The 13603-nt window shown below is 43.1% G+C and overlaps 1 non-coding gene across 1 annotated transcript; it reads right to left on the reverse strand.

Annotated features, from left to right (window-relative positions):
• Positions 1–8004: 8004 nt before the first annotated feature.
• Positions 8005–8079, reverse strand: Trnat-ugu (transfer RNA threonine (anticodon UGU)). Its single transcript has one exon. It is a non-coding gene; the product is annotated as a tRNA-Thr (tRNA).
• Between the last annotated feature and the right edge of the window lie 5524 nt (positions 8080–13603).

Here is a 13603-nt window from a genome sequence, read left to right on the forward strand (position 1 = left end):
GGGGCAGCAGTGGACAAGTCAGTTCTTCCAGTATTGGTTCTGATGCAATTTCGTAGTTATCTTTTATTTCTCAAACTCTCTAACTTATGAAAGCAGTTCAGAAATGACAGCCTCCTATGAGGTTACTGATTGCCATATTTACGTCTCGTGTTATCATTGCTTGTTGAGTCCTACGAGTAAAGAAAAACAGGTTTCTTGCATGTGTTTAAACTGTTACTGGTTCTCTCATACGCTCCCTTACGGACTCTCCTATCGTCCTCGACTTACCTGCGATTATAACAATCGGCTGTGCTGGACCGACGTCTCTCGTAGGCAGCGTCGATAGTTGTTCGGTGACGGTGTGTAGATCGGAAGTTTCATACCGGTCGACGAATAAAGGCGGCTCAGTCATAAACAATATGCAAAGTCGTTTCTCAAAGTTGCATTTGATTGACTTGGTGCGTACAGTGCATGTTGTGTACCTTTAATCTAATAAATCAAAGTAATTTGTATCATGAATATCTAATTCGTGTTCAAGTGTTAAGTGTGTCATGGTACTAATAATAATATATCAATCGGTTTCCCACTGTTGGGTTTAGGTGTAGTGTTGCAACATGTAATTCATCGTCAGTGTTTTCAGTAGTTACTTAAGTTTCCCAGTGTCATAAAAATGGAAAGAGTATCTCCAATGTGATGGGATACAACACTAATTATGAAAGATTTATGACAATTTTGGTGCTGCATTTGGTGGCCGAATGTCGACTGCGTCTCCGAATACATTATTGCAGTTTGTTGTACTAGTGTTCTTTTCCTGAAAAGGTCTATTTAACCTGACGTGATTTCCAGTTGGGACTGCGTAATTCCGGAGCATATGTGGCGGGCTCACTATAGGCTCAAAGTTTGTAAAGTCTCTTTAGTCACTGCCTCCGTCAGTAAATCCGGTGTAGATACCCCGAGGTACGTAGAGGTAAGCATATTAAGAAGGAATATAACGTCACTTGCGTGTTAAACAGTGTACAACGGCTTATAATAGCACAATTTTGAAAGACGATTGCACTGGGTACCTAGCGAGCTCTATAGAGCCTTGCTAGTGGCGCAGTGTGTTGCTTATCGTCGCTTGGCATGTGCTAGAGCAGGGCTTCACAACATGGGCGCTCGCGATACCGGACCAGAGCGGAGAGAGGGCAGTCACATGGGGCACACAACAGCTGCCGCCAGTCAATGTAAATCCGCGGCCACCTGCAGGGATATCGCTCGCGAATTATTACTGCGACAAATGAAACAAATAAAGGAGAATGTACTCGTGCCACATAATTTTATTAGCTTAGTATATGCCTCTACATTCGTATGAATTTGTGAACTGTTACACAATAAAAGGTGTCACTGAAGTGTGGGATTCTCTGTTATCTTGCTTTTTGCCCTTTACAATTGCGTCTATGTTCGGATTAACTGTTCTTGTGCATTGTAGGCGCAGCGTGCAGTTTAAATTTCGATCAGGCAATTCGTTTCTCAGGCGCGTCTTCTTACATTTCATTGCAGAGAACAGTTGTTCACAAACATACGTGCAACCGAACACTGATATTATTGTAGCCGCCAGTTTCTGCAAACGAGGAAATCTATCCTGAGGGAAGTGACTGTAGAGTTCCAAAATGTTTTTCTTGTTCTTAAATTTGTCTCTGTATTCTCTGTCACACTGCAGGTCAATAATTTCTAGTTGCAGCTCAGGCCGAATCTCTTCAATATTCGCTGAATATGGAGCGGAGAACAGATCAAAATCACTGTCTAGTGCTGTCAGATCCTGAAAGCGTTGATCAAACTCTTCCTTAAGGGCAAATAAACTATGTGAATAACGATGACAGTCTTTGTGAACATCTTGCATGGATGATAATTTAGGAAAATGAGCTAGATTTCCTGTTTCCAGCTGACTCACCCAAAGTGTCTATTTCATTTTAAAAGCTCGTATTCGAGCTATGAAATGAGTAATTAGCAGATCTTTACCTTGTAGTGAAATGTTCAAAGCATTCAGATGGCTAGTTAAATCTGCTAAGAACGCGAGATCACATTTCCATGAAGGCTCTTTCAATTCAGGAACACACGTTATTTATTTCCATGAACATATTTATTTCATCTAATAGGCAAAAAAATCGATTTAATAATTCGCCACGACTAAGCCAACGGACCTGGCTGTAATAAGGCAGGCTACCATACTGGCTTTCTACATCCTCAAGAAAGCTTTTAAATTGCCTGTGTTGTAGCCCAGGCTTCCTTATATAATTGGTTGTGCGAACAACAACACTCATCACATTTTCTCGAATGATACTCTTTGCACATAAGTTTTCCTGGTGGATCACACAGTGAACGCCCCTTATTTCATTCGGCACAGTCAGTTTTTTGCATTTTCTCCTTCAACAGCGCAACGAAACCTGATTTTTTCCCTGTCATCGCTGGTGAACCCTCTGTAGACACTGAAAGTAAAGAGTTCCACGACGATCCTATATTTTCAACACTTTCTTCAACACTTCTTAAAATATCACCTCCGGTTGTAGTGTTCTTCATGGATACTACATCGAGGAGCTCCTCCCTCATCTCTAATGAATATGGCAAGCTGCGCTGTTTCAGTGATATCAACACTTTCGTCCAGAGCTAGAGAATACGCCATAAAATCTTTACAGATATTTGCAAGCTGGCTCTGGACGTCGTCTGCTATGTCCTATGTTGTTGTTGTGGTCTTCAGTCCTGAGACTGGTTTGATGCAACTCTCCATGCTACTCTATCCCGTGCAAGCTTCTTCATCTCCCAGTGCCTACTGCAACCTACATCCTTCTGAATCTGCTTAGTGTAGTCATCTCTTGGTCTCCCTCTACGATTTTTACCCTCCACGCTGCCCTCCAACACTAAATTGGTGATCCCTAATGCGACGCATAATGGTCATGTTACATAATGGCACAATCCGAAACTGTTCAACTTGAGATGGACACAAACGTTCCGCTGGAACTACCAAACATTCTTTTATTAAATCGCCATCAGTGAAGGGACGCAGGGATTTTGCTAAAAGCAAAGCAATTTTGTAACCCACTCTGAGAGCTGCCTCAGTTGATTTTTCTTCGTCGTCCAGATCTTCTTCGGATAGCTTCCTTTTAAGTTTAATAACTTCCTGTGCACGATCTGGTCCATCACATTTTCGCGTGGTACGACATATAATGTCGCTGCAAATTAAATTTCCTAAAAGAATTCAGCGTTTTGTGACGTACTAAACATTTTGCAACACCATCTTTTTCTGTAAACAGATACAACTCCTCCCAATGGGGGTTGAAATGCGAAAGCATGGTTGGGGTTACACAACGGCGACTTGACATGAGTCTTAACCAGCGAAGTGACTGTTAGAGCTGATCGTAGTACTTTAAACGTTACACAGTCGGCGCGAATTCAATAGGCACGCTGCGGCCCTATTCAAACGTGCGCGCGCCTTTCCCCTCCCTCCCCCCCTCCCTTATCCGAGACCTTGCACCAGCTCGCGAGCACGTGCCTGAGCAGACGCGAGTACTCGCGCTCAAAACCGGCCATTTGTTAAAGCCCTGTGCTAAAGGCATGGTCCAGTTTTACATCCGCCCAGGCTGCTTGTGGCGGTGCCTCGTTTCGGTTCCACAGGCGGCTGTTACTGAGAATATTCGCGACTAGTAGGCGCCAATACTCCATTTCATTAGGGGGCATCAACATCTTTAGTGGTGGTGGTGGTTAGTGTTTAACGTCCCGTCGACAACGAGATCATTAGAGATGGAGCGCAAGCTCGGGTTAGGGAAGGATTACGAAGTAAATCGGCCGTGCCCTTTCAAAGGAACCATCCCGGCATTTGCCTGAAACGATTTAGGGAAATCACGGAAAACCTAAATCAGGACGGCCGGAGACGGAATTGAACCGTCGTCCTCCCGAATGCGAGTCCAACACCTTTAGTGATTGGCGGTAAACGTAGGGGGCGTACATGTAATTTCTGTTTCTGCTAATACAGATATTCAATGAAATCGACAGCCTCAATGGCTTCGTAGGTCGAATACGCAAAATCACTTCTGGAAGTTCAGAGTATTAGTATGGAACCGTAACTTTCTTTAGAAAAGTGTGACGTTTGTGTTATCAATGAATATGCAATGCGTAGCTTTCCTGCAATGCATATTTGCTATGTGATGTGTTGTTGAGCAGATGACTTAATCTGCAAAACCAAGACGCAATTTTCATAATACAATCAATCTCTCTGAGCTTTACTCGGTCTCGTGAGCACCCAGTTCTATGGCCCTGTGCAATAACTAATAAAGTTCTCTGCAAATAAACAACGACATAATTTATTCTCACCTCTGAAGTCGCAACGAATGTAACCTTGGTATTCTGTTCTCTCCACAGTAGGCACAGAAAATATTCAATCTTGTCACAGCTAAGTGCAGTGCTAGCCATAAAATAGCTTCATAAAAATAATGTCAGTAGATTGGTTGATAAGTGAATAACCTTACAAATGTTCAGTGAAAATACTGGATATTGGCTCAGCGCTGTGCAATGCTGCCCGCATTGAAGCTGTTACAAAAATTAACAATTTTCTGCTTCTGCACATTAATACTTTTCTGACTCTGTTTGAAAAATCGTTTCTTTTAAAAATGTATTCGTAAGATATAATAAACACTAAGACCGAGCGCTTCAGTTTGAAAATTGTATTCGAAATAAGGTTTCACCTTCAAAAAATCTGATGTGGTATGTTTAACATTAACTTCGAAATCAGTGAACTTCTCAACTTATCTACAATTCTCATTTACAGACGTAATTAAGAACACTTGGATTGTTACATGAGATAAGCCTGACGTCTTTTGACAAGCAAGATTCCCATATTTGACTACTCTGTATCAGAATAACAAAACACACAAAATATTACAAGCCGGTATACCTAATGAACCTATACATCAAACCTTACGCAAAATACCTGGTTCCTACATTCAAGAGTCGGTATTCTAAAATTCAGCTAAATCTACATTTCGTTGCTGCATACTTAAAACAAAATATCAAAATTTAATTACCTTACAAGTTTGTTCCAGTTGCTTTAAGTTACAGTATGCATTCATTACTCTTCTCTAATTGCCATGGACAATGGTCAATATTGTTGACGATCATTATCATTTCAATTCTTGATAATCTTATAGCCCAACAAATTAATGATACACGCATTACGTTTTTATAGAAGTAACTATGACCTAACTCTTACGGGCTCTTTGTGAGCACAAACAATACCATTCATCATTACATTCTTTAAAAACTGTATTATGCTGCGTCCAAGGACCAACAACTAAATTCTCAGAGCTAGCCACTAGCTTTAAGTTTTACATCCTAAACATAACACAGTGCAACAGCAACTGCTACTGCGCTCCGCGATTCTGCTACTCAGGCAACATATTTGGTTTTGTGGTGTTAAAAATACAACCTCTTCTACATGTGACAATTGGTTCAGGTCATTTTCGAAGAATTATATTACAAAATCGAGCTCCACGTACAAATGGACGCCTCACAGAACTAATAAATAAACGATCTGTTTCACCTTGGTCTGATCGCCAAGTTAGGGATGATAGTCGGGAATAAGTATTGTTTGGACTGTAGCCTGTATAAGGTTTTGTCATAACTCTGACTTTATTTTCAGTGCTGTTAAGGTTCAAATAGTTCATGCATGGTTCCGATATTTGCTTACCTACCACGTAACCCGCGAATGACAGGGTTGCGCATGATAGCAGGGCCTTTGTTCATACACGGACCTCCATTCAAGCACCTACACTACGATGACGAATAACAAAATTCCAACCACCTGGGGTGGGGGGGGGGAGGGGGGGTAACAATCGGGTGTCTTAGCCGGGTGGACAGAATTATACGCATCATAACAGTTTTGCATCACCCCAGTTTCTGGAACTCCTGAAGATAGACGTTGACTGTGGATATTGTATCACAGACACAGTCCCTTTGACTGTTCAGAAATGTCACTAAACCTGCCCAAGGATGTAAACAACAATGCATGAGTAGGTCCTATTAGAGGGAGGGGGTCCGACATCCGATCAGTTCCAGTCATTCCGCCAGGAAGGAGGTACACGGGTTGTGTCGTTTGTAGTTCAACGATGCCTAGACGGTCAATGCCGCGGTTCGATCGCGTCCGCATTGTCACTTTGTGTCAGGAAGGGTTCTCAACAAAAGAAGTGTCCAGGCGTCTCGGAGTGAACCAAAGCGATGTTGTTCTGACATGGAGGACATACAGAGAGACAGGAACTGTCGGTGACATGCCTCGCTCAGTCCGCCCAAGCGCTACTACTGCAATGCATGACCGCTACCTACATATTATGGCTCGGAAGAACCCTGACAGCAACGCCATCATGTTCAATGATGCTTTTCGTGCAGCCACAGGACGTCGTGTTACGACTCAACCTGAGCGCAATAGATTGCATGATGCGTAACTTCACTCTCGACGTCCATGGCGAGGTACATCTTTGTCACACGGCACCATGCAGCGCGATACAGATGGGCCCATCAACAAGCCGAATGGACCGCTCAGGGTTGGCATCACGTTCTCTTCTCCGATGAGTGTCGCATATGCCTTTAGCCAGACAATCTTAGGAGACGTGTTTGGAGACTGAACGCCTTAGACACACTGCACACTGTCCAGCAAGTGCAGCAAGATGGAGATACCCTACTGTTTTGGTGTGGTATTATGTGGGGCTGACGTACGCCGCTGGTGGTCATGGAAGGCACCGTAACGGCTGTAGGATACGTGAATGCCATTCTCCGACCGATAGTGCAACCATAGCGGCAGCATATCGGCGAGTCATTTGTCTTCATGGACGACTATTCGCGCTCCCATCGTGCACATCTTGTGAATGACTTCCTTCAGGATAACGACATCGCTTGAGTAGAGAGGCCAGCATGTTCTCCAGATATGTACCCTATTCCTGGGATATATTGAAAATGGCTGTTTATGGACGACGTGACCCACCAACCACTCTGACGGACCTATGCCGATCGCCGTTGAGGAATATGCCACGACGAATACAGGCAAGCATCAACCCAAGAGGACGTGCTACTGGATATTAGGGATACCGGTGTGTACAGCAATCTGGACCACCACTTCTGAAGGTCTCGCTGTATGGGGGTACAACATGCAATGTGTGATTTTCATGAGCAATAAAAAGGGTAGAAATGATGTTTATGTTGATCTCTATTCCAATTTTCTGTACAGGTTCCGGAACTCTTGGAACCAAGGCGATGCAAAACATTTTTTGATGTGTGTATGTTTAACCAACAACTAAACTGACCACAGTGTTAGTTCCAGGGAATTAAAGGGTAAAAAAAATTACTTGTGGGCCACAATAGAATCTTGTTATGCAAAATGGTTTCTAGAGAGCCTCGAAAGAGAATTGAACGTTTCAGGAAATGAACCATGAACAAATTGTTCGGTATACAACTGTGGTACAAGGCATTACCTGATGTGCATGTGTCGAACATTACTCTAAATATGTGACCAGTCCGTCATTAAATATTTGCATTTTACTATTTCTTTTCCATTATTTTCGAAGAAGAACAGCGGTAGCCGTGCCGTTCTAGGCACTTCAGTCCAGAACCGCGTGACTGCTACGGTCGCAGGTTCGAATCCTGCCTCGGGCATGGATGTGTGTGATGTCTTAGGTTAGTTAGGTTTAAGTAGTTCTAAGTTCTAGGGGACTGATGACCTAAGATGTTGAGTCCCATAGTGCTCAGAGCCATTTGAACCATTTTTTTGAAGAAGAACGTTACGAAGTAGCTATGACGGAACTGAAATCGTTTCTTCCTATCGGGTGGTGTGATTGGGGATGGATGACAGGTTGAGTTAGAGGCTGCGTCACAGTTTGTTTACTTCTTAGACGCACACATGCGAGTATAGGGAGTGGCCGAACAAATACGTACGTATTTAGAATTACATTGATACCTTCAGCTGCTAACGGGCATTGATACATATCAACGGCGACAGGTGGAAATGTGTGCCCTGACCGGGACTTGAACCCGGGATCTCCTGCTTACATGGCAGACGCTCTATCCAGCTGAGCCACCGAGGGCACAGAGGACAGCGTGACTGCAGGGACTTATGTCGCTCACGCCTCCAGCGAGACCCACTTTCTCACCTTGTATGTCCACACACTACATTCGTAGTGTCCCACCCTAACACACTCATTGCTCGTGGAAGACATTCTTACCAAGTCCCGTAAGAGTTCGGGGAATATGTGTGCATCCGCACAGAAGAAGAAGGTCATGGCCGGTGTTGCCAGAGCTATGTACTTATATGAATATGGTGTCTCTTCTTTCGGGCATTTCCATATAAGTAAATACGTACGTCGTCCATTGTGCCGGGATTCCGAGTAACATATATACTCTTAATGATGGCTGCCATACAATGGAGAAGGCGAGAACCCGCGCCCTACACTATCGTGCAAGTGTATGATGCCTCTCACAAAATTTATTGATGTTATCAGCTTGTGTCCTAACTGGACAACATTAAGGAGTTTTCTATGTAGTCAATCTGTGAGCAGCCCGAACACATGTTTCTCGTAATATTCCTTGTGGTGCTGTACTACATCACTCGGCACTGGCGAGAATAGACTTACCTTGGTTGAGTCCTTAGTTCAGAAACCGGTTCCTATGACATGGATTACTGTGGAAAATTAGTTCGAGACTAATTCCTTGCAAAACAACTCCTTAAAGGCGTGTAAAATGGTTACAACTATGTCACCTACTTCAGAATAGGTTTTCAAAATCATCTGAACAACTGCAATTAGCCGGTCTGAGTGGCCAAGCGGTTCTAGGTGCTGCGGCCTGGAGCCGAGCGACCGCTGCGGTCGCAAGTTCGAATCGTGCCTCTGGCATGGACGTTTGTGATGTTTTTAGGTTACTTAGGTTTAATTAGTTCTAAGTTCTAAGCGACTGATGACCTCAGAATTTAAGTCGCATAGTTTTCAGAGTTGTTAAAATAATGCAATTACTTTACGTAGTATTAATTGTTGCAGCTATTGTACTTGGATTAACTATAAGTCTTCCTAACTAACGTTGCTGTTTAGTTAGGGGTGTCTGCTTAGTTAATGAAACGTACTAGTTCAAAAATATAATCTTCTTTTCTCGATGTTCTAAAGTGTCCAATGAATCATCACTTACTTGTGTGGTAGACTGACTGTGCGGTAGTACAGTGTCAGGCTGGCTATATGTCAAGGGAACCGATGTGAAAGTTCGGATGAGTCTTATTCAGCCAGGTAATTATAGTAAATTCGTTGAGTGTCACGGAGCATTGCATGAGAAAAATAAAATTGAGAGGCTTTCTTCCATAAAGTAATTTATATCCTTTGCGTGTACACTGACATTGAAGTGAAGCTCGAATATAACGTAAGTGTGCTTGTGAAATTAACTACTGGTAAACATATTGAGAGCGACTCTGCAATATTTGAGCTGCTAATTTGTTTTGTTACATTCATCACCTCTATCTAACAACTGTCTGTCACAAAACTGCGTTGTGTTCAACTCAAAATCATTTAGTCCAAACGGCAAAAACGCAGTAGAACTTTCAGAAACCTATCTTGCGTAGTACAGAGCTTTGCTGCATACAATCAGAGTCATGAATAGCATAACAGTTGCTGTCCGTTTGACCCGACAGTTAATGCTGTCATAGGCCTAATAATACCATCACAGTTTTTTCTGACTACTTGGCACAAATTGCCACCATTGTAACAGATTCTACGGTGCAGTTCATCATCAAGTTAATCGCATTCTTCGATAATACAACACAGCTCATTTTTCACTGCTTTAGTTACTAATCCTTAACGCTACGATTTATTCTATAGCAAAAATCTTCTTCTACCATTTTGTAGGGCAGCATGAATCTTTATTACAATTAAATCTGTCTGCCTGATAAAATTCAGACTTGCACTCCAGACTTCCTCATGCCTGAACATACATTATTTCTCACATTTTTGTACTCTGCTATATGTCTGACGATATATTTCCTTTTCTGTTTACACAACAAAGCTAGTCCCTACACCTTACGGCATAATGGTGCCTATTTCATAAAGTGTAGCGACGATATGAGCGCAGTGTCTTGTCCTTTTTTTTTTGGTAACACTTTTATTTAGAGCAGGTCTAGGTGGTAAAACTAGCAGCGGCACAGCTCGGCTGTGGTACGGCTTAAGCCAGTCTTCATGCACTGTCGCAGTATAATCACACAACTGAATTTCCGCGTTTATGGGGGATTTCATTCGTAAAACAGGATAAATGTCCTCAAACTGAGGAATAAACTTTTTAGCACTTTCCTTACTTACTACTTGATTTCGGAGCAGCACAAGAGCACCGGGTTTATACTGCGGAAGCGTCACCCCTCTGTTACCACACTGTAACTGCCTTGGAGTAGTTTTGGCATTGTTTTGCTTAACATGATTCCAAATTGACTAAGACGGCGGGCGAATCCCTTTGCTTTGCTCATATTCACAGCAGGTGGAGTTTATCGAGTTCAAGCGGGGAGTTTACGGGCCTTCCATAGATTGCCTTGTGGGTTGTATACCCTACTGACTCGTGCAGACGCCTGCTACATGCTGGAGTGACTTATTTGTCGCATTCTGCGTGACTTTTCGCCACGTAATAACAGAGCTATCGCTATATGGCAGCCTTAGAGGCTGCCGTTACCCTGCAGAAGAAAGGGTGTTGTGAGCCAATTTTTGATTCTTAACAGTTTACATACTTGTACAAATAGGGCAAACATGGAGCTGGAACCCTGGTCTGTTGATATAGCGACGGGGCTTCCGAACAGGAGAACCAAGTGACTAACAAAAGTTCAAGCAATCGTTTCAGTGGTTCCTTTACTGCTTGCTCACTCCCTTAACAACCACTGCTTCCCTTTCATGCCCCTCAACTCTTATAACTGCCATCTGGTTTCTGTACAAATTATAAATATCCTTTCGCTCCCTGTATTTTACCGCTGCCACCTTCAGAAGATGGCAATGAGAATTACAGACACGAATAAAACTGTGTTTTATCTACACACCCTATTTTTCCACGTAATCGCCATTCCGTTCTATTGGCTTCCTCCAGAGCGAAACAAGGGCGTGTACGCCCTGTCGGTACCAATCCTTGTCCTGGCCACTGAGCCAGTGCTTCACTGTGTGACTCACCTCGTCATCGTCCTCAAAATGTCTTCTACGAATGGCATCCTTCAATGGCCCAAACAAGTGGAAGTTCGAGGGACCCTCCTCCAAGCAGATTACGGTGAACTGCTAAATATCTAAGTAGATGTAGTATACACCAGGCTCCAGAAATTGGAAATGATACCATATGGGTCCTGTGCAGAAAGCGGAGATGTCGCTGTACGAGATTGTCGACACCTAAGGCCACCAAAATTTAGACAGGGCTCTTTATTTCTTACTCGGAAATGATCATATCACTCAGCTGAAATCTGAAACGTTATTTAGTTTAGGAACTGTCGTTTTCTTCTTCTACAGTTGATGTACTCGCAAAGACATGACATGGCAGCTTGATTTACCAGCGAAGCTCTCTCAGAAAGAGCTATTTTCGCAGCTGCATCCACTATCTTGCTTTCACCTGCGCACGGGTAACGTTGCCAAAAATTTAACTTAACTGAGACTTATACACAGGGTGGTCTACTGATAGTAACAGGGGCAAATATCTCACGAAATAAGCATCAAACGAAAAAAACTACAATGAACGAAACTCGTCTAGCTTGAAGGGGGAAACCAGATGGCACTATCGTTGGCCCGCTAGATGGCGCTGCCATAGGTCAAACGAATATCAACTGCGTCTTTTAAACAGGAACCCCCATTTTTATTACATATTCGGGTAGTACGTACAGCAATATAAAATGGACCACTTTCTTGCTTTGTGATAGATGGCACCGTAATAGTCACAAACATATAAATACGTGGTATCACGTAATATTCCACCAGTGTGGTTGGTATTTGCTTCATGATACACTACCCGTGTTAAAATGGACCATTTACCAATTGCGGAAAAGGTCGATATCGTGTTGATGTATGGCTATTGTGATCAAAATGCCCAACGGGTGTGTGCTATGTTTTCTGCTCGGTATCCTGGACTACATCATCCAAGTGTCCGGACCGTTCGCCGGATAGTTACGTTATTTAAGGAAACAGGAAGTGTTCAGCCACATGTGAAACGTCAACCACGACCTGCAACAAATGATGATGCCCAAGTAGGTGTTTTAGCTGCTGTCGCGGGTAATCTGCACATCAGTAGCAGATAAATTACTAGAGAATCGGGAATCCCAAAAACGTCGGTGTTGAGAATGCTGTATCAACATCGATTGCACCCGTACTATATTTCTATGCACCAGGAATTGCATGGCAACGACTTTGAACGTCGTGTACAGTTCTGCCACTAGGCAAAAGAGAAATTACGAGACGATTTTTTGCACGCGTTCTATTTAGTAACAGAGTGTCATTCACCAACAGCGGTAACGTAAACCGGCATAATTTGCACTATTCGGAAACGGAAAATCCACGACGGCTGAGACAAGTGGAACATCAGCGGCCTTGGGGGGGGTTAATGTACGGTGCAGCATTATGGGAGGAAGATTAATTGGCCCCCACTTTATCGATGGCAATGTAAATGATGCAATGTGTGCTGATTTCCTGCGTAATGTTCTACCGCTGTTACTACAAGATGTTTCACTGCATGACAGAATGGCGATATACTTCCAACATGATGGATGTCCGGCACATAGCTCGCGTGCGGTTGAAGTGGTTTTGAGTAGCATATTTCATGACAGGTGGATTGGTCCGCACATTCACCGGATCTGACGTCCGCGGATTTCTTTCCGTGGGGAAAGTTGAAAGATATTTGCTATCGTGATCCACCGACAAGGCCTGACAAGATGCGTCACCTCATTCTCAGTGCATGTGCGAACATTACAGAAGGCGAACTACTCGCTTTTGAGAGGAATGTATTGCCAAATGCATTGAGGATGACAGACATCATTTTGAGCATTTATTGCATTAGTGTGGTATTTACAGGTAATCACGCTGTAAGAGCATGCGTTCTGAGAAACGATAAGTTCACAAAGGTACATGTATAACATTGGAACAACCAAAATAAAATGTTCAAACGTACCTACCTTCTGTATTTTAATTTAAAAAACCTAGCTGTTACCAACTGTTTGTCTAAAATTTTGAGCCATACGTTTGTGACTTTTTCAGCGCCATCTATCACAAAGCGAAAAAAGTGGTCCAACTAAAACATTCATATTTCTTTACGTACTACACGAATATGTAATAAAAATAGGTGGTTCCTATTTGAAAAAACGCACTTGATATCCGTCTGACCTATGGCAGCGCCATCTAGCGGGCCAACCATAGCGCCATCTGGTTTCCCCTTTCAAGCTAGACAAGTTTAGTTCTGTATAGTTTTTTTTTCGTTTGACGCTTATTTGGTGAGATATTTGGCCCGGTCACGAACAATGGACCACCCTGTAGACATCTAACTGACACAAGCAATGGGGTGACGCTGTCGCCACCTTATGGTTGCGTGCCAGAGAAGCGCTCGGTCAATCTTGTTCATATGTGATGTAAGGCAT

The sequence above is a fragment of the Schistocerca gregaria genome, chromosome 2 (genome assembly GCF_023897955.1).
Source record: "Schistocerca gregaria isolate iqSchGreg1 chromosome 2, iqSchGreg1.2, whole genome shotgun sequence".
Classification (NCBI taxonomy): Eukaryota; Metazoa; Arthropoda; class Insecta; order Orthoptera; family Acrididae; genus Schistocerca; species Schistocerca gregaria.